Source organism: Eleutherodactylus coqui, chromosome 8 (assembly GCF_035609145.1).
Source record: "Eleutherodactylus coqui strain aEleCoq1 chromosome 8, aEleCoq1.hap1, whole genome shotgun sequence".
Taxonomy (NCBI): Eukaryota; Metazoa; Chordata; class Amphibia; order Anura; family Eleutherodactylidae; genus Eleutherodactylus; species Eleutherodactylus coqui.
The window spans coordinates 184,369,085-184,392,371 of record NC_089844.1 but is presented as its reverse complement, the minus strand read 5'-3'; the positions used below and the strand labels follow the sequence as shown (position 1 = coordinate 184,392,371).

Below are 23,287 nucleotides of genomic sequence, written 5' to 3'. Positions count from 1 at the left end.
TGCATAAATCAGTAGTTCAGTGTTTGTTCCCTTCAGGGCTGTGGAGCCGGAGCTTTGGCTTACTGATGCCACAGTCCTGGTTAGCTATGATTGCAGCAGCTAACTATTTAGATGCCGCAGTCAAAGCTGGCCACACATCTAATCAATCAGCGGGAGGAGGAGACCTTCTCCTGTGCCCCGTTAGCACCCCCGCAGCCCGTTTGGGGGAGGTCGATGGGCTAGCATGACAGCCCAAAACCACGCAGAACTGCCTGCCAAGCCCTACTTGTGGCAGGGCTTCATAGGAAACGCTAAAAATTACTAGAGTATTACAGTATAGTGCAGGCAATCAAACAATCGCAATTTCAAAGTGCCCGTTGGGAACTAAACAAGAAGGTATGATAATTTTTTTTTTTTTTAGTAGTTAAAAAATACAAGAAAAATATCAAAAAGTTCAAAAAGCCCTTTTCCTATAAAAAAATGAAGCAATTAAACACCCCCACATATTTGGTATCACCGTATATATCTGAACTAGTAACATTTTACAGTCTCTATTCTGCACGGCCCACAGGCCTTTTCTTGTACCGCACTTTGTCAGACACAAGATGGAAGATTTTGGTGTCTTACGTTTAGTGACATCCTCCCCACCGCCGTAATATCCTAAAATTTGAGTTTGATACATCAAGTGACCTGTCAGGACAGCTTAAAGTTGCAATATTAAGTGTATGGGCGCACCGCTAGGGAGAGTGAAGCGTTGCTAAGCAGCGCGGGACGTGAGGAGCGATGCTTGTTTCACGCGGGCGAGGGCAATATCTGCTGCACACTTTCTAGCGTGTGCAATGCGCATAACCATGGGGAATCCCTCTATCCCTATGGGGATGAAGGATTTCCCCAGCTCTCCCAATGTTTACAATGGGAGGGGGGTGGAGGAAGGGAGAGGAAGAGAGAAGTAGTCAGATAGAGAGAGAAGCGGCGAGAGACAGAGAGATATCTGCTCCAAATACAAAGTGACACTGATTAATCACCTAACCAGCTGATTTAGAAGTTCACAACAAACACTTTTCCAACGTTCACATAGAAAACATCGGGTCAATCTAGTTAAAAAAAAAAAGTTCCAGAATCGTGTGTTTGTAACCCAATCAACAAAAAGCTAAAAGAAAGGTCTGGGTCTCAGAATACAGCGACGGAAAGCAATTCAGATAAAAAATTACTTTTTAAAAAGGTAGAAAAGCATAAAAAAAAAAAAAAAGAAAAACCTATATAAATTTGTTAGAAAAAGGCATTCTGATGCCTACAGAGAGAACACCTTTGGGTGTGGGAGGAAGTGAGATAAAAGAATCAGTTCTTGACACACTCAGAGGAAGAAAGCTGGCTGCTAGCCAGAGAGGCAGTAATAGAAGCTGTGTCAGGAACTGGTAGCCCGAGGTCCGGTGCGGACCAGTTTGGGCCTGTCACCGGTCTGACAGAGGAGGGCGCCCACTAGACGGCCCGGGTAAGGTCAGTGAAGGAGACCCTGGGGGTTATAATCTCTGGACTTTGGTTATGCTGTACAAACATTGACGTACTGTGAAATAAATGATGGCAGGTGCCAGATTTAAGAGAAATCAAAGTCTCCTAGAGTGTTTCTACACGTATAGTGCCCATTTCCGGACCGAGAGGTCAGCAATCCGCAGGCGAGTAACCCCGGCTTGCCACTAATAAAAAATATATATATATATATATATATATATATATATATATACACACACATTAGGGGATTAGTCTCTCACTTGGGACCACCATCTTTTCTCAAAAGACTTACTTCTGACTGTGTGCCACATAGCAATAAACACAAGTCACCACGTAGGACAACGGTTCGTAGGTTGTTGGTAACGGCTCACTCAGAAATGCCCTACAACGTCGAATTTTATTAAATCCACTACTAAATCTACTACAAAATTTGCAGATAACAAATGTGAAAAAGAGCAAAAAATACTGTGCATCCAGCCCCAATACTCCTGCCCAGAACCTACATACACTAACGACAGGTCTGCCTGCAACAATGACAGAAATCCATACACTGCATATATAATAATCACACCCATGAAGATGAAGGACGGGGGAAGAGGACTTCTCATAGAGAGTCATACAGACCCGTGTCCGGTGGGAAGGGCATAGGGACTGGAATAGCCCAGAAGCATGCATTGTAGTACAATTTCTCTACTTAAAACCGATCTTAAAATGTTCACCTCTTTAACCCCTTAATGACCCCCCATATGTCTTTTTTAAGATGACCACTAAGGGGTCTTATTCCAATGCATGCACCTTTTTACAGCGCTGCACTGAAAGCCTAGTCTTCCATGCCAGGGAAAGCAGGGCCCGTAAGTCTGAAGAGAGCGAAGAAACTGCCGGACCCAGCCATTTAACCGTTTACATCCCACAATCAATGTAACTGCAGCATGTAAAAGGTTGACAAAAGGAGGGGGCTCCCTCTGTCACCCTCCGGATGCCTCGCAATGTGATCACGGGGTCCCGATGGCTCGCTGTGACACCCGGAGGCATGAAGTTGGCCTCCAGGTCTGCTATCTATGGAGGCCACTGAGGCTCAGCCTCACAAGCAAATATAATAAACTGCAATACTGAACGGTTGCAGTGTATCACAGAAAAAAATCAAAAGCGAATATGGCTGATTTTACACAGGCAATCACAATATTGGCCCGAGAAACTTGTACTAATATTGTGCTTGTAAACATGCAATTTTGCATTTTTTTTTACAAGAAAAATGCACTGCATCGCTGATCATGCAATATCAGCCACATGAAAATCAAATGTGTTTTCAATAGGCTAAATTAACAATCAATGCATTTTTCTTCTCGCCCACTGAAAATAATGGGCAAATTAGTTGTCATTCATGCCTAGAATAGGCCAGTTACTAAGGGGTTAATAAGATTCTCCAATATTCTTCCATCATTAATCTCCTACGACCTAGTGAGCTTTATCAGCGGGCATCAGAGTTTGGATGGAACATGAAGCTGTGATATTATAGCTGAGGCACAAAGTTCTTGAGCGCCTCTTCGGCTCCTGACCTTGGATGGAAGAAAGGCTTTCGGCAGAGTCCCCCGAGGGGATTTAAAGGTGGTCCGGATCAAGTTTGGCTTCAGAACCCTATTTCTTCATGTGCACCCTTCAGCACAAATATACACGGCCAGTACTCTCTCCAAGAGCTTTTATATCACTGATGGCACCTGATCGGAGTGTCCACTGTACCCATTAATATTTGGGCTTATAATGGAACTCTTAGCTTAAGACATAAGGCCACCCCCAAATATTACTGAGATCAGTGGAAGACCACATAAAATAGGCCTATTTGCCTCCTTGGCCAATCTACCAGATTTTGTTCAGCCAATGTGCCTCCAATCCACTGCTCCGGGACCCTGTTGGGGGCGTCGTGTGGCTCAGAGTGTTAAGGCAACAGTATGCAGTTCAGGTAGCCGACTCAATGTTGACTCAGCCCTCCATCCCTCTGAGGTCGGTAAAATGAGCACCCAGCATGCTGAGGGGTAATAAATAAATTACCTGGAATAAGTTGGCGCTATACACATAGCAAGTCCCTTTCCCCCCTTATAAGATGGCCACTGCAGTTTCCTTGCTACCTAATGAACTGCGTACTGCTCTCCAGATGGCCAGCATTGATTATGTGAGCAGTGCTAGCCAATCAGAGAGCAGGTATTGTGCACTGGTAGTCCAACATTACCAATGTCTGAATTTTGCATTGGCCATTTTGGACAGCTCAGAACAGAACCCAGAAACGGCAGATCCATCAGCGCAGAAGACCAAAATTTTGTTCTGAAACAGGAGGGTCACTTAACCCTTTCCAATCCAATTTTGGAATCAGGGTTTCCTAAAAGGCTTTCTCCTTTTGCTGTTATACAACGGTGCCATCTGCTGGCTAAAGCCAGTGCGTGCGCCAGAGAGGCTCCGACAGCGGAGTGGCTGGCAATAGACAGTAAGAATACCTTGTCGGACATCTTCTGACATTGGAGCTGTACAAGCTTCAATCAGAATGTAGTAAGACGTCGGACAGTGGATTGGAAAGGGCTAAACTACTATAGAGCAATGCCGCATGCCGCCATTCTCCGCAGTGAGCCTATCATTAATGTAGGCTCATCACAGAGACCTTTTATTGCTCCCTCCCTCCTCCCCCGCTGTGGAATATCACAGCCGTGGACAGGAGGCCTAAAACAGAATTTCTCGCTAAACCTTTTTAATAGATATCTAAGACCCTTTGTCGCCTCCTTTAACACCCCCTCCCCCATTTCCCGCGCAGCCCCTTTTGTTTATTTCATTTTCATCTTTTCCTCCCCACTTTAATAAAGTTTTTTCTTGTATTTTCCGGAGACATATCTACACGAGGGCTTGTTGTTTTTTGCGGGACCAGATGTATTTTGCAATGGCGCCAGTTTAACGGCCACATAACGTCTTGGGAAGCCCTCGCAGTGCAGTAAAACGACATCTCGGCTTTATTCTGAGCGTCAGGGCACTTTCAACAATACCAAATTGATATACTTTATCCATTACTGCTAGAAAAAATAAAATACTTTAAACACGGCGGGTGTAAGTTGTCTTTGACAGCTGACATTTAGTCACAGCAGCCGTGGCTGTTAACCCCTTAGATGCCCTGATTGGCGTTCTGGGGACCTGAACAATCCCCCTGAAATGAGATTGCAAGTTGCCATTCAGTTGTCATGGCAGCCAAGGACCTTGTGAAGGCCCCCAAGACTGCCAGGTATTTCCTATTAAGACAGGCTTGTGGTCTGCAGTATGTGGAAAAAGTCATTAGTGATTGCAAGTTTAAGTCCCCTATGGGGACTAGAGAAAGAAATGCTTTTCTATTGTAAAAGGATAAAAGATACTAAAAAAAAACTATTTTACAGGTTTATAATACTGGTAATTATTAGGAAATTATAGTACCAGTGTTTCCATTTTGATCCCCACACATCACACACACAGCTCTGCTACATCCATCCTGACCCCCACACATTACACACACAGCTCTACTACATCCATCCTGACCCCCACACACTACACACACATCTCTACTACATCCATCCTGACCCCCACACATTTCACACACAGCTGTACTACATCGATCATAATCCCACACATTACACACACAGCTCTACTATATCCATCCTGACCCCCACACATTTCACACACAGCTGTACTACATCCATGCTGACCCCCACACATTACATACACAACTCTACGACATCCATCCTGACCCCATACATTATACACACAGCTCAACTACATCCATCCTGATTCTACACATTACACACACAGCTCAACTACATCCATCCTGATTCTACACATTACACACACAGCTCTACTACATCCATCCCGATCCCCACACATTACACACACAGCTCTACTACATCCATTCTGACTCCATATATTACACACACAACTCTACTACATCCATCCTGACTCCACACATTACACACACAGCTCTACTATATCCATCCTGACCCCCACACATTACACACACAGCTCTACTGCATCCATCCAGGCCCCCCACATTACACACACAACTCTATAACATCCATCCTGAGCCCACACATTACACACACAACTCTACTACATCCATCCTGATCCCAACACATTACACACACAGCTGTACTACATCCATCCTGACCCCATACATTACACACACAGCTCTACTCCATTCATCCTGACCCCATTCATTATACACACAGCTCAACTACATCCATCCTGATTCTACACATTACACACACAGCTCTACTGCATCCATCCTGACCCCACACATTACACACACAGCTCTACTGCATCCATCCTGACTCCACACATTACACACACAACTCTACTACATGCATCCTGACCCCCACACATTACACACACAACTCTACTAAACTCTACTACATCCATCCTGATCCCCACACATTACACACACAGCTCTACTACATCCATCCTGACTCCATATATTACACACACAACTCTTACTACATCCACCCTGACTCCACACATTATACACACAGCTCTACTGCATCCATCCTGACCCCACACATTACACACACAGCTCTACTACATCCATCTTGAACCCCACACATTATACACACAGCTCTACTACATGCATCCTGCCCCCCACACATTATACACACAACTCTACTACATCCATCCTGACCCCCACACATCACACATAGCAAATTACACACACATTTCAACTACATCCATCCTGACCCTATACATTATACACACAGCTTAACTACATTCATCCTGACTCTACACATTACACACACAGCTCTACTACATCCATCTTGACCCCCACACATCACACACGCAACTCTACTACATGCATCCTGACCCCCACACATTACATACACATAACTCTACTACATCCATCCTGATCCCCACAAATTACACACACAGCTCTACTACATCCATCCTGACTCCATATATTACACCCACAACTCTACTACATCCATCTTGACTCCACACATTATACACACAGCTCTACTGCATCCATCCTGACCCCACACATTACACACACTGCTCTACTACATCCATCCTGACTCCACACATCACACACACAGCTCTACTACATGCATCCTGACCCCCACACATTACACACACAGCTCTACTACATCCATCCTGACTCTACATATTGCATCACTGTGATGGCCCAACCCTGATGTTGTCCCCCCAACCATTTCTATACAAATAGCCTCAGCAGTGCCACCTATTAGAAGGCAGCTGTCCTACAATTCCATATCCAACCTTTTAACATGACTGAGAATATAAGTTAAAACTGAAGTCTTCTACAGAAGGAAGAGATCACCGGGTACAGACAGACTGTTTGGAGGGTTTTGCCCCCCATCAGCGTGCAGTAGGTTTGCTGGCTGGGCAAGAGGCCCATGATGTGACTCAGGAGGGGTATAGTTTCTCCTTGTGGAGACCACCAAGAAGCTGTGAAGAGACTTATAAGCCGTGCAAAACTCCGACGGGAAACTTGGTATGTAAATTGCAGATGTTATAATGCCTTGGCAGCACCACATACTGGAAGACAACTTTCCTACAAGACAATGCCCACCAACAGGAAGTTACGATGACTGGAAATATAAGCCAAAACCAGAGTCTTCCCAAAAAGGAAAAAGATGACCATGTGGAGACAGCTGTTTTCAAGGGCGTGGGGTGGTAAAGAGGGGGGGAGGGGTCTCACCATAGACTGCTGTTACTAGGTGCTCTCCACAAAGAGAAACGCTACCCCTCTCAACCCATGTCATAGACTCTCATCCACCCAGTCTGAAACCTACTGCACACTGATGAGGGGCAAAAACCAGAACCAGTCTGTCTGTACCCGGTGATCTGTTCCTTCTGGAGAAGACTCCGGCTTTGGCTTATATTCTCAGTCATTGTTACAAGGTATGTTAAAAGTTCTGACACTGACTTGTAGGAAAGCTTCCATCCAATAGGTGGCGGTGTAGAGGCATCATTTGCATACCAAGTTTCCCAGAGGAGCATGCATGGCCTATAAGTTTCTGCACACCTGCTAGGTGGCCTCCACCAGAAGACACTGCCCCCCTCCCTACAACCATTGTTTTTACATAAGTTGGCTTTATGTTATTGTTTATATTAGTTATTCTAAAAAGACTAATAAAAATTCTGTTTCTAAAGTGTGAATGCGGAATATTCCGGGAGCAGTACGACTTTAATAAGAGTTTGGTATTCACTTCTGTGGGATCGTTTTACATTCTTTACACCCACAAAGTTGAGGGAAATATTTTTAGAGACTGAGAAGTCTGTTCTGCGTAAGAGGAAGGACACAATAACTTACTGTTGAGTCACTAATTTTCAAAGAAGCTTTATTATCTTGGCCCGTTGATAAGATAAATGGCATTTCATGCTTTGACAGGGATCTGCAGAGACAGCGGAAAAGAAATCTGATCATCACACACCTCGAGTCCCTAGTGAGCGGCCGCTGTGCCGGCACCCATCAGCTTCTACTCTACGGTAACAGCACTCGGGGGACGCGCTGCTCACAAGCATCCTGTCAGCACTAAGGTTTTGGGCAGGATAATGTGCCGAATGCGGAAACGTTCAATTCACTGTGCAATGCAGGTGCGATATTTTGTTCTTCAAGTCAAGAGAGAATCAGTACAAAATCTTAAACCCACGATGGTTACGGGTCTTGCTAATGACCCAAGGGGTTCTCCAAGACTAAAAAGGGAATGGGCTAAAAACAATACTCGCCCATTAAATGCCCCCCTGGTCGATGCTTTTCATTGTCCATGTGACTGATCGCATCATGTACAGCGTGTGATCGCTGAGGCTAATGATCAGGTGAACAATGAATGGCATGCGACTGTTGCACAGTGTTCGGGACTTGAATGTTTGACTGGGGTGGGGGGGGGGGGAATGACTTAAAGATTCCCATTTGGTTTCATAACAACATCCTATCCCGGGATTGGAGGGTACATTACCTGCAGTTATTCCTGTCCGCTGTCCCTTCGACCCATCAGCTCCAGTCCTTCCTTGTGTTCAGCCTATATGGCTGCTACAATTTTTTAACTACCAAATGTAAACTGCAAGCTGCTCTCTGATTGGCCAGGACTTAACACATGAGCAGCATGGCCTATCAGAGAGCAGACATAGTGCAATGGTAGTCCAACACTAGTGATACACTGAAGTTTGCGTCGGCGGATTGGAAGGGCGCAGGGTTGCCAACCCTCCGTAAATTCACAGACAGTCCACAAAAGCTGGTTGATTTTTTTTCTGCCATCTGTAATGTCCAGCAGAATAACCTCCATCTGTGGATTTGAGCTCTTGCACAAAGCGCATGTGCAAACAAGGTTCAGCTACCGCAGCCAACAGGCGAGGGAAGCAAGGAGGATGGAATAAGAAGGGGAATTGCATTAAGCCAAACCCCCGCTCTCAAGTCTGATAGAAGACCCGCCCTGACGAGGTCACCCTGCCCAAAAAGAGTTGGAGAAGCTCCCACCTGATGCTTGCTTTGCTGTTCTCTTCTATGATCCTGCTGATGTGTAAGTTATCTGAGCAGCGGCTCCTGGCAATGTATGGTGGGTGAGGCATATTATACTGACCTGTGGGGATATGTAGTGAGGTATGATTGAATGAGGATATATGGGGTAGACTTACTGGGCCAGAAGGTATGATCCCATGTATCCTCATATGTCACCGCATATCCAATAAGGCCATCATTCATATATCTTCAAAAAATCAGTGCAAACTTTCCAGGTTGAGGGTGTGGCCTGTGAGCATGGTCCCTAAAATGGGTGGAGCATATGGCAGACCTAAAGGTGTGGTCCTTAAATGGGGTGGAGCATATGTTAGACCTTAAGGTGTGGTCCCTAAAAGGCGTGGGGCATATGTCCATAGAACTTTGGGCTGTCCGTGATTCTTGGTTCAATTGTGCAGAAAAATCAAGGAGAAGATTGGCAATCTTGAACAAACGTCCGAGAAGAACTGCAGGTAATATACCCTATATTATATCGCCCCCTGCAGTCTGGGGATGGAATTTTGTCTGGAATCTGGAGATTACTTTAAGAGGCATAATTTTTTTTTTTATTTTGCCCATCCCCTGCCCAGAAGTTTTTCTCTTTAAATGTTATGTAATCCATTCCGTGTAAGAGAATAGCTATTTAACCAAATGGCTGAAAGCTGCGGGTGTTCTTGTGTGCAGGAAGCCTCGAGAGCCGCAGCAAAGCATTACATATTTTATGAAGGATTTTTGTTATGCTAGCTTTCAAAACCAATAATGCATCGGAGAAGAATTCTGAACCTGACCGCGAGCCAAAATGTACCCGACTCGTAAAAGAAGACACAACACCAGGAGCTGACAGAGAATACTCTGAACTTCATTAAAGTCATAGGGCGGCAGCTGGCGCTTATTAGAATACGCCACGAAACATTAAAGCTAATTCTAGTGCCGCGACGAGGTGTCAGGGCAGGAACACTTTAGTTTTTAGTTTTTAGCACATCTGTGGTGGCTGCAATTTGTCAAGAGACAATATACAGTTATAACAGAAACTCCCATGTTGTTGGATTTGGAAAGGCTGTTATTTTCTTACAATTTCATACTGAATGTATTTATCATATTTTCCTGAAAATCTCACTACATAGTCTATCACTTCTTCCAACACCCCCCCTCCCCCACACCACCTTCATCCCTTACAGATTCTTTGATCTCTGTTACTTCTACAAGGAAAAGACATTACAGTTTTGGACAAGCAGAGCTCTCTATACTTCAAACCTCTGCAGCTCCAGTGCTACTGATAAAGCCAAAATTATGGACTTTTAAAATGAGACCAAAAGCTTACCCATAGCAGCAGTAAAGCTGGAGGTATAGCTGTTTGAAGTAGGGTCGGGAATACTGAATTTACAGCAGTCTTGTTTAGTCTGAGTAGAGCAAAGAGGAAGGGGAGGCGCAGAAAACCATCTGTGATTCTCCTGTATGTCCAGGAAAAGGAAACAAGGACTTTCCGTCATGTTATCAATCAGAGAACATATTTGTTTTCTGATTGTCACATATAGGGTTTTTTTTTTTTTTTACCCAGACAAGGAGTGATGAGCAATTGCTCTAATAACTCTTCTACACCATTTAACCCTGCCGATGCCGCAGTCATTGCTGACCACAGCATCTAAACAATGCTACAGAAAAAAAATCTACATAAAAGTTTCTCCCTCTATACAAGGCTCTAAATATCGAAATAAAAACACAAATCCTGCACATAAATGTTATTGCAACATCTGTAACAGACCCGTAACATGAAAGACTCCACTATTCATCCAGCGCAGTAAATGCTGTAAAAGAAAATGCCAAAGCGGCCATTTTCTGGCCATCTTCCTTCCCCAAAACAGGAATAAAAAGTCATCGAAAAGTGGTTTATAGCTCAAAATAGTACAATAACAACTACAAACAAATAAACCCGTATACGGCCCTGCTGACGGAAGAATAAACCTGCTCTGCTGACACAAAAACTGCTAATATTGTTTAAAAGTGGTAAAAGCTAAAACCCCTCTAAATGGCCTTGTAATCCCAATGACCCGCAGAATAGAAGGTCACATAGTATTTATACCACTGCGGTGAGGATCTATTTATGGCATTGCCTCCCAGCAAACAATTAACAAAAGCTCTCCAATATATTACATTTACCCGAGACCGGTTCCTATAAAAACTAAAACCTGTCCCGCAAACTACAAGATGTCATACAGCTACACGGGCGGAAAAATGAGAGTTATGACCGCTGGAACACAAAAGGGGAAAGAATGTACTGAGTCTTAAAGGGGCCGGTGCCATATGTGCAAGTTATGCCCTTTCCACAGGATACCCACATGTGATCTTGAGAACAGGCATCCCCCGTCCTCCTCACTGTGGGGTTACTGCACTCTCCGCAGTGCGGAGGAGGAGAATGGAGTGCTGGTCATGCAGGCGCACGTGGGTGTCACTTAGCTACTTTTATCAGCCACACATATGAAATGCTGATCACGCATGCTCGGACAATTCATGATAACCCTTGGTCATGAGAGGAACAGATAGGTGTGGTAGGAGTAATTTACATTTGGCGCAAGATAAGGGTCTAGTCGCAGACTCCGGCCACATGTCCGCGGCACGCCCCGATTTTTCATGCGGATTTCCGCTGCGGATGCACTGCGAGTCATTATGAATTGATTTTTTATTGCTTGCGGGAGATCGTGGATTGTGTTTTTTTTTCACAAGGATGCGCTGCAAATCATCTGCGATAAAAAAATCCGCAACCCCACCTCCCAGCCTTTTACCCACCTCCCTAATAGATTTTAACATTCAAATCTGCAGTGAACCCGCAAATGTATTTTCGTATGTATTGTGGATCGTAAGCTCCCATAGAGATAAATGGAGCACATCAACGGTAAAATGGAGCATGCCGCGGTTTAATATCCACACATGGCATCCGCCAATCGAATAAAAACAAATCCGCAGGTGTTAAATGAAGGGCAGACGCGCAATGCCTCCCTATGGGCATCTTCATTTGCCGATCTCAGGCACGGATTTCGCAAATCTAATCGGGGGATATTGGGCCTTGTTCAGTTGTAAACTAGTGATGGCCTATCTTTAGGAGGGGTCAGCCGGACAGGAACTACTCTAATCAGTTATATGGCAGGCTAGGATGCTCATGTACTGGGATAGCTCCGTTCTGCATCGCAGTGACCATGCTTGGTATTACAAGCTATTCAGGTCAATGAAAACTTGTAACACCAAGCCTGGCCACTGCAGTGGGAACAGAGCTGTCTGCCTTCTGCAGGAATCAGCCCGTTGCATGAGCACACTGCCCTAGCATACAGCTGATCAGAGGAGGTCCCGGGTAGCTGACCCTGCTGATATATTATTGGTGGCCTATCCTTCCTGCATGAGTGCACTGGCCTGGCATACAGCTGGTCAGTGGGGGTCCCAGGTAGGTGACCCTGCTGATATATTATCTATCCTTCCTGCATGAGGGCACCGGCCTGGTGAACAGCTGATCAGTGGGGGACCAGGAGGCAGACCTCTGCTGATCTACCACTGATAGCTTATTCTGCGGACAGACCATTAAAAGTTTACAACTGGACAAACCCTTTAAATACCACGTTAAACCTGCTGGAACAATCACTGCCAACACATTTAGCCAAAAACTCTGTGGGGAACTCAACAGTAAAGGTTACCCTCTTTACAACGCAGACGCTCCTCAAATGTCCAGGTTGTAATTGTGGTCATTTTTGTATAAAATACCTATAAAGCTATCAGATATACATTCACACCGTGGTCTTGCAGTGCGGGGGCTGTAGGTTCAAATATCATCAAGGGCAACATCAACTGTGAAAATCTCCATCCAAATATTGTCCTTGGTCAGATTTGAACCAATGCAAGGCAACAGTGCTACCCACCGAGCCATACTGATTGAAGAAATGTAGAGGAAAAGTGGTTGTAGGCGCACTCCCTTTTTTAAGTTTGACTCCTCTGTTTTATTAAGAAATAATCCAGCATACAATAGACGCGTTTCGGGCCGTTGCGCCCCTTCCTCAGTATAGTAGCTGGGGACTCCCAGCCGGCGCTGGTCTATTCTCTTTACAGAGGAGTCGGGCACTCTTGAAGGGATGGCGCTTTCAACCACTATCTCCCTACATTTATTCCATATATTTGGCGCATCCTCCTGCAGGACCTCTTCATCTATATCCTCCTGGGAAGGTGTGACGTTTTGTGGACCGGCTGCACCGCGCAGACTCGTCAGGAACAGAGCAATTTCACTCCCATATACAGAATAAAGGGAGGAGAAAATAAAATAAAATTCCCAAACCAAAACATTTGTTTATACACTCTGAAACTCAAGTACAAGATCTGCTCCTTCATATGCTCCTTGAAGAAGCCCCACCTCCTCGGGGTGTTACACCTATCAGATTGTGATGCCTTTAAAGCTGAAAATAGACATTAAGCAGACAGCATGTTACAAGTCTGTTAAAAAAAAAAAACATAAGAAATGCTCTCAGTCTCACTACAGTTTTTCTGATTTCAGTTTTTAATAGGACTGGATGAGAAAAAAAAACTGCTAATGTGAAAGTTGCCTCAAAACGTCACGGTTTTGGTTTCACCGCAAGCCACAGCATTTGCTTACGTTTTTGCAGCGATTGGTCAAGACCAGAACCGGACACGTCTGAATGAACCGTTATCGTCTCCCCTTACTGGAGCCTCTTCTGGTTTTGGCTCCAGAGCCCCATCAAAAACTTTATCTGTGATTTCGGTCTTGCTGGAGCTGTACGTGAGCTGCCGATCCGGCGTGTTCTGCTGAGTGCCAATGGCACATATACCCGACGCGCTCCTCTACAGCTCTGCAACATTTAGAAGTGCTCAGCGGCATTACAAAGATTCCTGATGAAAATCTGTCACTTAAATTATGCAGAGAAGAATAGTTAAATCCCATTTGCATTCCTCACGGTCAGCGGCACGAAGGCGGACGACATCCATTCTCTGCCTTTTAGTAGAATGAAAGGAATTTCCTAATATTATGCCCAGCCACTTTCCATTATGTTCAAAAGTTCAAGGTGCCTCTTTCGAAGACATATTTTCAGCAAGTAGTGTTTAATCTGCTGCCTGTGATTGGAATGCTTTATAGCTGCAGGCTCGCTCTGCCATATCTACAGCACTCACCTGATGGTCCTCGCTGATCACTTACCTCTATTACAGCAGCTTATCATCATTAAATGTTCTATTCTATCACTCAGGGTAGAGTTGGAGGAAGAGGGGGGTGGGTAGGGGAATAGGATTTCCTACCTGGATGCTACAGATATGGAGATCCCAGGGTTAATCTTCCAACTAGATGGGGCGCCTCTCTACCCCACTATGACAATGATGTCAGAAGTGAGCGGCGACCACCAAACAGATGCATCGGCCATGTAGACGGTGACGATGGTGACCTTCTTCCTTGGCCTTCATGTTTCCCGGACCTTACAGCTTCTGATAAGAGTCTACATGCCTCCCCACACCGCCCACCATGATAGTGGCATCCCAGAAGCCTTTGCATCAGTCAGTCATGATCCGCTACAACGTATATGGCACAAGCCTGTCTACAAGCTGCATATGTGTCCATTAACAAAGGGTGTGTGGCAATGTCTGCGTGGGTGGTGGGGGTCGGTGATGACACAGCGGCGCACTCAGTCCATGGATAAGTATGAACTTTATTTTCTTGAATGCTGACAGAAAACAGAAAACTCAGTGGCAAACAATCGCCACCAGCAGCACATATACATTGTGCAACAAACGAAAGAAACACTTGGCTGTCAATGAGCTGACTAAACAGCAGTACTCTAACTTACTACTAATGGGCAGCGATGGACAGCAAACAGCAGCAGTCCACCAGGTAGATGGCTCCTCCAGGCTCTGACTGCCTTACCCTGCAGCCTTTTATGTCCCAGTGGATTCAGCTGAGCTCACTGGGACCAGAAGGAAGACCAAGACTGGAGGTTTATCTCCGCTACGCATCTGGGTGAAATGTAGTCTCCCTCAGTCAATGGAAGCTGTCCGTCCCGCGATATTCCACCCAGTGGGCACTGCGGAAGTACCGCGAGAATCCGTCACAGCCCAGCGCGTCATGCCGGCACTGCCGAGACATTCATGGCGGATCCGGAGAGGTGAGTATGGGGTCTCTATGGGGTGCCAGGTCTAATTCTGTTGCATGAGCCCTAACTCCCTTTCATTGATTACACATATTTGTTTTTCTTCCTCCTCAGATTATTCGTTGTTGTTGTTCGCACGTCTTCTCACTGGGTGACCGCTGGCTCTTCATTACATGTCTTCACACAATTATCTATCCAGATAATCCAGATTTGGAATATCCCATTTATATGAAGTTCTATACCGATTCCACATCATGCACAGACTGAGCATGGACAGCAAGAACATACACATGCCCAACAACCAGCTCCCTTGTTGGCTGTATGGTACCCGCTCTGCCCTCCACCCTGGTGCTTCTGATTGGCATAATGTGTATACGGCAAGTAGCTTTTATTCGTTCAGATGTGTCTTTTATATCTACTGGCTCAGTTTATGGTAAATAATGACATGCATTTCATTATCATCACCCCCAGAAGAAGCTTGAGTGACACCACATCCTCTCCAGTGGCCAGTCCCTTGCTCCTCCAGTCACATACTTAAAAAGCCAGTGTGCACTCTGTTAAATTCTCCCTAACCCATCCCCTTACAGTCCTGGCTATATTGGTCCCCCTCCCAGGGGTAGATGGCGGAGCAGTTTGGTTCCCCTGTTGTGTAAGCCTGGGCAGTAGTTGGTGTGCTCTTCTGGTTTCACGACTATTCTGACTTCTCCATCCCTGACCTCGGCTACAATCACTGGACTCCTCCGACAGCTGCCTGTCCGACTCCGACTGTTCATCATGTTGCACCTGTTTTGCCCTGAGCTCTCACCTGACGTCCGTACTGAAGTTTATGCTTCCTTCAGTCTCCTGGTTACATCTGTGTTCGCACCCTCAGGTATGGCGCCTCTGTCTTGTACAGGGCCAGCTGCCACATGAACTACTACTGCAAATAACGGCCTGATACATACGTGTCGGCTCCGGTAAATTTACCAGCTGATACATACGTGCCGGCTCCGGTACATTTACCGGCTGATACATACGTGCCGGCTCCGGTACATTTACCGGCTGATACATACGTGCCGGCTCCGGTACATTTACCGGCTGATACATACGTGCCGGCTCCGGTACATTTACCGGCTGATACATACGTGCCGGCTCCGGTACATGTACCAGCTGATACATAGGTGTTGGCTCCGGTACATTTACCAGCTGATACATACGTGCCGGCTCCGGTACATTTACCGGCTGATACATAGGTGTTGGCTCCGGTACATTTACCGGCTGATACATAGGTGTTGGCTCCGGTACATTTACCGGCTGATACATACGTGCCGGCTCCGGTAAATTTACCAGCTGATACATACGTGCCGGCTCCGGTACATTTACCGGCTGATACATACGTGCCGGCTCCGGTACATTTACCGGCTGATACATACGTGCCGGCTCCGGTACATTTACCGGCTGATACATACGTGACGGCTCCGGTACATTTACCGGCTGATACATACGTGCCGGCTCCGGTACATTTACCGGCTGATACATACGTGACGGCTCCGGTACATGTACCGGCTGATACATAGGTGTTGGCTCCGGTACATTTACCGGCTGATACATACGTGCCGGCTCCGGTACATGTACCAGCTGATACATAGGTGTTGGCTCCGGTACATTTACCAGCTGATACATACGTGCCGGCTCCGGTACATTTACCGGCTGATACATAGGTGTTGGCTCCGGTACATTTACCGGCTGATACATACGTGCCGGCTCCGGTAAATTTACCAGCTGATACATACGTGCCGGCTCCGGTACATTTACCGGCTGATACATACGTGCCGGCTCCGGTACATTTACCGGCTGATACATACGTGCCGGCTCCGGTACATTTACCGGCTGATACATACGTGCCGGCTCCGGTACATTTACCGGCTGATACATACGTGCCGGCTCCGGTACATTTACCGGCTGATACATACGTGACGGCTCCGGTACATGTACCGGCTGATACATAGGTGTTGGCTCCGGTACATTTACCGGCTGATACATACGTGCCGGCTCCGGTACATTTACCGGCTGATACATAGGTGTTGGCTCCGGTACATTTACCGGCTGATACATAGGTGTTGGCTCCGGTACATTTACCGGCTGATACATACGTGCCGGCTCCGGTACATTTACCGGCTGATACATACGTGCCGGCTCCGGTACATTTACCGGCTGATACATACGTGCCGGCTCCGGGACATTTACTGGCTGGCTTCGGTACATTTACTGGCCGGCTCCGGGACATTTACTGGCTGGCTCTGGTACATTTACCGGCTGATACATACGTGCCGGCTCCGGGACATTTACTGGCTGGCTCCGGGACATTTACTGGCCGGCTCCGGGACATTTACTGGCTGGCTCCGGGACATTTACTGGCTGATACATGTGTCGGCTCCGGTTGCACATATGTGTTTAGCAGCTCCCTGCTCTCATGGATGTTATTTGCTTTTTTTCTGCCTAATTTTCTTCATTAAGTCAGGAGTGGATTTGCCGTTTTCGCATTGATGTTCTGTAAATCGCTCATCGGTTTATGATAATTAGGTTTGATTTGTAAACTGTATATTTATGGATGTAATTGCGAACCTTCTACTGGTAAGCATCACCTGCAGACGGCGGGAACACATCTAATATATGAACGTGCAGAAGCATTATGCGCCAGTCCCCAGGAAAATGTTGTGTGGCAAGGTGAGATGCATTATGGGAAACAGCAGCTCATTCATTATGCAAAACAGCTCAACGACATGCTGCTGGGGAGCCATCATTTAAGATTATAAAACTGTAAAAGGGTTTGTCCAGATGTAAACTACAGGATAAACCAATAGATTAGCAGGGGTCCGCCACCTGGGACCCCCACTGATCAGCTTTTTGCTGGATTGGTGCGCGCTCATGGAGGGAGCTGATTTCTGCAGACAGCTCCAATCCCACTGCAGTGGCTAGACTTGGTATTGCAGGCCAAGTTCCCATTCACTTCATTGGGAACTTAGCGCACAAGTATCCAGCCCCAGTGAACAGCTGTTTAGCAGGGTTCCCAGGCAACAGACTCCTGTCGCTCTACTATTGATGACCTATCCTGCTGATAATTTACAACTGGCCAACTCCTTTTATTTCACATTTAACACATTATGATAACTTGTTTACAATATACTGTTGTTGTTTATTCATTTAGTCTCTTCCGACTCTTCATGAACTCGTGGACCAGCTCACGCCAGAGCTTCCTGTCGGCTGTCGCCACCCCCCACTCCACCAAAGTCCAGTCCATCACCTGAAGGATATCATCCATCCATCTTGCCCTTGGTCGGCTCCTCTTCTTTTTGCCTTCCCCTTTCCCCAACATCGGCATCTTCTCCAAGGTATCTCATCTTCCCATTATGTGGCTAAAGTACTTCAGTTTTGCCTTTACTCTCCTTCCCTCCAGTGAGCAGTCTGGCTTTATTTCCTGGAGTATGGACCGATTTCATCTTCTTTCAGTCCAAGGCACTCTCAGCATTTTCAGCAGATGGGTGCTGTTGAGTCATCTGCAATGGACGGGGTACGGGTCTCACCCATTTGCTGTAGTGCAGGGGAATAGGGTAGTGGGTGCCATGCTAGCCAAATGCCCAGTATTCAAGTCACAAGAAATACCTACCACTGGGTGTGACCTGGGGGGCGGGGTGGGGGGGGAGGCCTGTACTGTGTGATCGCTGGATGGTAGGACCTGTATCAGAAACTCCTTAGGGACCGGACCAAGAACTACTGGGAGGAGTGCCATTGTCCATGCCGTGTGGATGCGACCTGTCTGTAGCCCCAGCGGCTCCTAGGCCACCATACTAGAATGCACAGTGAGCGCCCCAGTATCCTGACTATACAAATAAGGTGAATGGGTAAGTCAGTGGGGATTTGGGGTGCTATTCCATTACAGGCTGGGGTGCCCCTACCATGAGGTGACCTGAGACGGCTGCCTACATCAGAGGGGCAGCAGGCTGCCACCCAGCTGGTAACTACTTCTTACTGGCCCTTGATGGCCAGTAAAGAATAAGTACTTTCTGCGAGCTGGCTGCTGCCGAATCAGTGACCGCTGACCTCTCCGCCAAGCGTCTACGTGCGTCTTCCCGTATGGACCGGAGCTGCAGGCTGGGTGAGTGAAATGCCTGTTTGGTTGCTGCAGGGCTGGAGGCCAATAGGGGTGAGGAGGGACGAGATTACTATCTGGGCCACTCTACTACTAGGGCCATTAACGGGGTTACTATTACTATTCAGGCCACTATTACTCTGTCACTTCAGACAGGGCTCAGTGGTTCAAATACATGTTGGGTATCTTGTATAGTGGAGGTTTCATTGCCTGTAAAGTGACTTTTCGTTGGGGGTGGGGGGGGGGGGGGACTATTTCACAGTTCACCTCGGCAGCATACAGGCTTGCGGCCCCCCTGATTGCGGATACCCCGTTTCTTCAGTTGTGCAGTATTATAAAACAGTCAGATACACGGCAGAGAAAGTAAACCTGACAGCGCCAAATCTATAAAGAGTCCTTCTACTTGTATCTTGACCGTCTGCACGCAGTTCTATAACATGTTTAATATATGTGAACCCAGTTTCATTATTTGTATAATGAGGGCAGGTGCCCGCTCGCTCGCCGCTAATGTGAGATCCAATCCATCCCTTGAACCGGTTCCCATCCTTCTGTTTCCCGTAGAGTTTAATCAGGTATCGACCATTAAGCTTTGCCTTCTCCTTAATGCCTTTTAATTCCGCGTATCTCTGTAACTAGCGCCGCGCCGCCTCCAGTAAAAGGAGTCCTTTCTTTCAGGAAATAAGACATTCTGGGTTGTTTTAATTGCCAGGCCTTTAGCGAGAGGGGCGGACCAGGCGTTTCTGGCTCACCGACCACTTTAGGTTGAGGATGAGACCAGCAATCGACTCACCAAAACTCAACGAAGAACCAGCTTTAACCCCTCAACGACCGGGCCATAGTGTTTTTACGTCCTCCCGAAGTGGGCTTTATTCTCTGAGGACGTAAAAACATGTGTCCTGCAGAGAATAAAGCCCCTCGGGCTCTGGACGTGACAGCTCCATGCTGTCGGTGTCCGCAGGTAGCTGCACGGACCCCCCCCCCCCCCTTCCCCGGCATTGTGATCGGCGCTATTCAATGGATAGCGCCGATCGCAAAAAATTAAATAAAAGTGCAAAAAAAGTTAAAGAAAGATTCAGCTGCCCTGAAATTACTCACCGAGGTCCGCCGCACTGCTCCCCGCTCTCCCGATGCTCTGGGCCCCGTAGCCGTCCTTCTGCGCATGCGTGCCAGGTGGCATTACGTCAGCTGCATGCGCAGAAGGCCCAGCGGCGCGGGAAATTTAAAATCTCCTGGCTCCCGGCTCCTGTAGGAGATGTCAGCGGGGATGTGAGCGGTCCCCTGTACCGCGATCCAATGGATAACGGCGATCGCGGAAAAGTAAATAAAAATGTAAAAAAAGAAAAGCTTCACCTCCCCTCATGGATTGGATCCATGAGGGGAGGTGAAAATACTCACCCCCCTTCCTCCATGTCCTCCGGCCGGTCTCCAGACCCCCCGCTGGCTTCTGCGGATGCGCCGATGTGGCAAGCCCGGCAAATTCAAAATCTCCCTGCACCCGGCTGTCACAGTTAGCCGAGTGCAGGGAGATATGACTGGGGACCGCTGTATGCAGTTTCCAGTCATATGATCACCGTTATCCATCGGATAACGGTGATCATATAAAGATAAAAAGTAAAAATAGAAAAAAAAAAGTTAAAAGTTTAAAAAGTTAAAGTTTCATCTCCCCTTACGGATCGTATCCATAAGGGGGGATGAAATTACGTACCCAAAGTCCCCGGATTTGTTCCCCGATGGGATGTTCATCCGCAGACCTTACCCCAGCTTCGGCGCATGCGCCGTCAGCATGATGGCGACGCATGCGCAAAAGTGATATATTGCCCAAGAGATTTAAAATCTCCCTGCTCCTGGCTGCCTGGAGATGTCACGGGGAGCCGCGGTATGCGGTCACTGGTCACGTGATCGCCGTTATCCAATGCATAATGGCGATCACGTAAAAGTTCTTTAAAAAGTGGCAGTTTCATCTCCCCTCACCGATGCGATCGGTGGGGGGAGATGAAACATATTCTCGGAGGCTTCCGCATTTGAATCCAGATGCGATTATCCTCCATGGACCCTTCCGGCTGCTGCGCATGCGCCGGCCGGCAAAATACCGGACACATTCGCAGGAGCCGGGAAGCCCAGGAAATTTTAAATCTCCTTGTTCCCAGCGACCAACGGTCGCTGAGTGCCCGGAGCAGTGGCCGGCGGTCTTGTTGAGCTGTCCCCGGTCACGTGATAAAGTAGCGATCTAACATTAGGCCGGTCACACAAGACCGGAGAGGAATTACGGGTTCTGCATGCACTTGATCAGCGGTAATCCACGGATCAATCGCATGCATTGGATTACACAATTCCCCCCAATTAGTGGGTCGGAATTACGGAATCCACTCGCAGAAACAGAACACGGCATGCTATATTTTACCACGGATATCCGCGACCTAGAGCCCATTGTGCTCTATGACCGCGGATATACCCGCAGCCTACATGCAAACACATTGTGTACGGGCTGGAATTTATTCAGTTCTGCCCTGAAATCCAGCAGGCATTCAATCCTCCATTATGGGCCTAGCCATGTTTCCTGTAAGTAGATTAAGGCCACAATGGGTATGTTTCTGAACACAGGACAAATGGGGGTATCCATTTTGGGGTCAAAGTCTTCATTCCTATGTACACTGTACAAAAAAAACAGTTTTTAAATTGACAAAATTGCCAAAAAAATGAAAATCGTAATTTTTTCCTTCTGCTTTGCTTAGATTCATTCAAATACTATGGGGTCAAAATACGCAGTACACCCCTAGATGAATTTGTTAAGGGGTCTAGTTCTCAAAATGGGGTCATTTGTGGGGGTTCTCTATAGTTTTGGCCGCTCAATGGCTCTACAAGTGGGCAATGGGGCCTGGAATTTATTCCGTTGTACCCTGAAATCCAACGGGTGCTCCTTCCATTATAGGCCTAGCCATGTTTCCTTTAAGTAGATTAGGGCCACGATGGGTATGTTTCTGAACACAGGACAAACGGGGGTATCCATTTTGGGGTGAAAGTCTTCATTCCTATGTACACTGGACAAAAAAAAACTGTTTTTAAATTGACACAATTGCCAAAAGAATGAAAATCATAATTTTTTCCTTCTGCTTGGCTTAGATTCATTCAAAAACTGTGAAGTCAAAAAAGTCATCGTACCCCTAGATAAATTCGTTAAGGGGTCTACTTTTCAAAATGGGGACACTTGTGGGGGTTCTCCATCGTTTTGGTCACTCAATGGCTCTACAAGTGGGCAATGGGGATTAAATCTCCTTCAAGCAAAATTTCTGTTCCGAAACCCACCGGTTGCTCCTTTCATTTTGGGTCACATTGTGCATACAGACGTAATACTAGGGCCACAATGGGTATGTTTCTGAGCACAGGACAAACAGGGGTACCCATTTTGGGGTGCAAGTCTTCATTTATATATGTGTTGTACAAAAAAAACTGCTTTTGAAATGACAGAATTACCAAAAAAATGAAAATCGTTATTTTTTTCCTTCGGCTTGGCTTAGATTCATTCAAAAACTGTGAAGTCAAAAAAGTCATCATACCCCTAGATAAATTCGTTAAGGGGTCTACTTTTTAAAATGGGGTCACTTGTGCGCATTCTCCGTCGTTTTGCTCACTCAATGGCTCTACAAGTGTGCAATAGGGCCTAAATCTCCTTCAAGCAAAATGTCTGTTCCGAAAGCCACCGGTTGCTCCTTTCATTTTGGGCCCCATTGTGTATACAGACGTAATACTAGGGCCACAATGGGTATGTTTCTGAGCACGGGACAAACAGGCGTATCCATTCTGGGGTGCAAATCCTCATTTTCATGTGTACTATAGAAAAAATTCCTGTCTTTAAATGACATATTTGCAAAAATATGAAATTTTAGTTTTTCTCTTCTAAATTGCATTGACTCCTAAAAAAAAACTGTGGGGTTAAAATACTCATGACACCCCTCAGTTAATACGTTAAGGGGTGTAGTTTTTAAAATGGGGTCACTTGTGGGGGGTATCTATCATTTTGACTCCTATGAGCCTTTCCAATCT

General features: G+C 46.5%; 1 protein-coding gene across 4 annotated transcripts in view; it reads right to left on the bottom strand.

The window, feature by feature from the left end:
- GULP1 (GULP PTB domain containing engulfment adaptor 1) overlaps positions 1–23,287 on the bottom strand; it is a 308,401-nt gene that overhangs the window by 161,730 nt on the left and 123,384 nt on the right. Inside the window, exon 1 of one of the 4 annotated variants that reach the window (XM_066577083.1) lies at positions 10,314–10,369. The exons of the other annotated variants lie outside the window; for them this stretch is intronic. The gene's annotated coding sequence lies outside the window, so the exon portion shown is untranslated. Of the gene's footprint in view, positions 1–10,313; positions 10,370–23,287 lie in introns of those variants that run through there. 4 annotated transcript variants of the gene reach the window in all.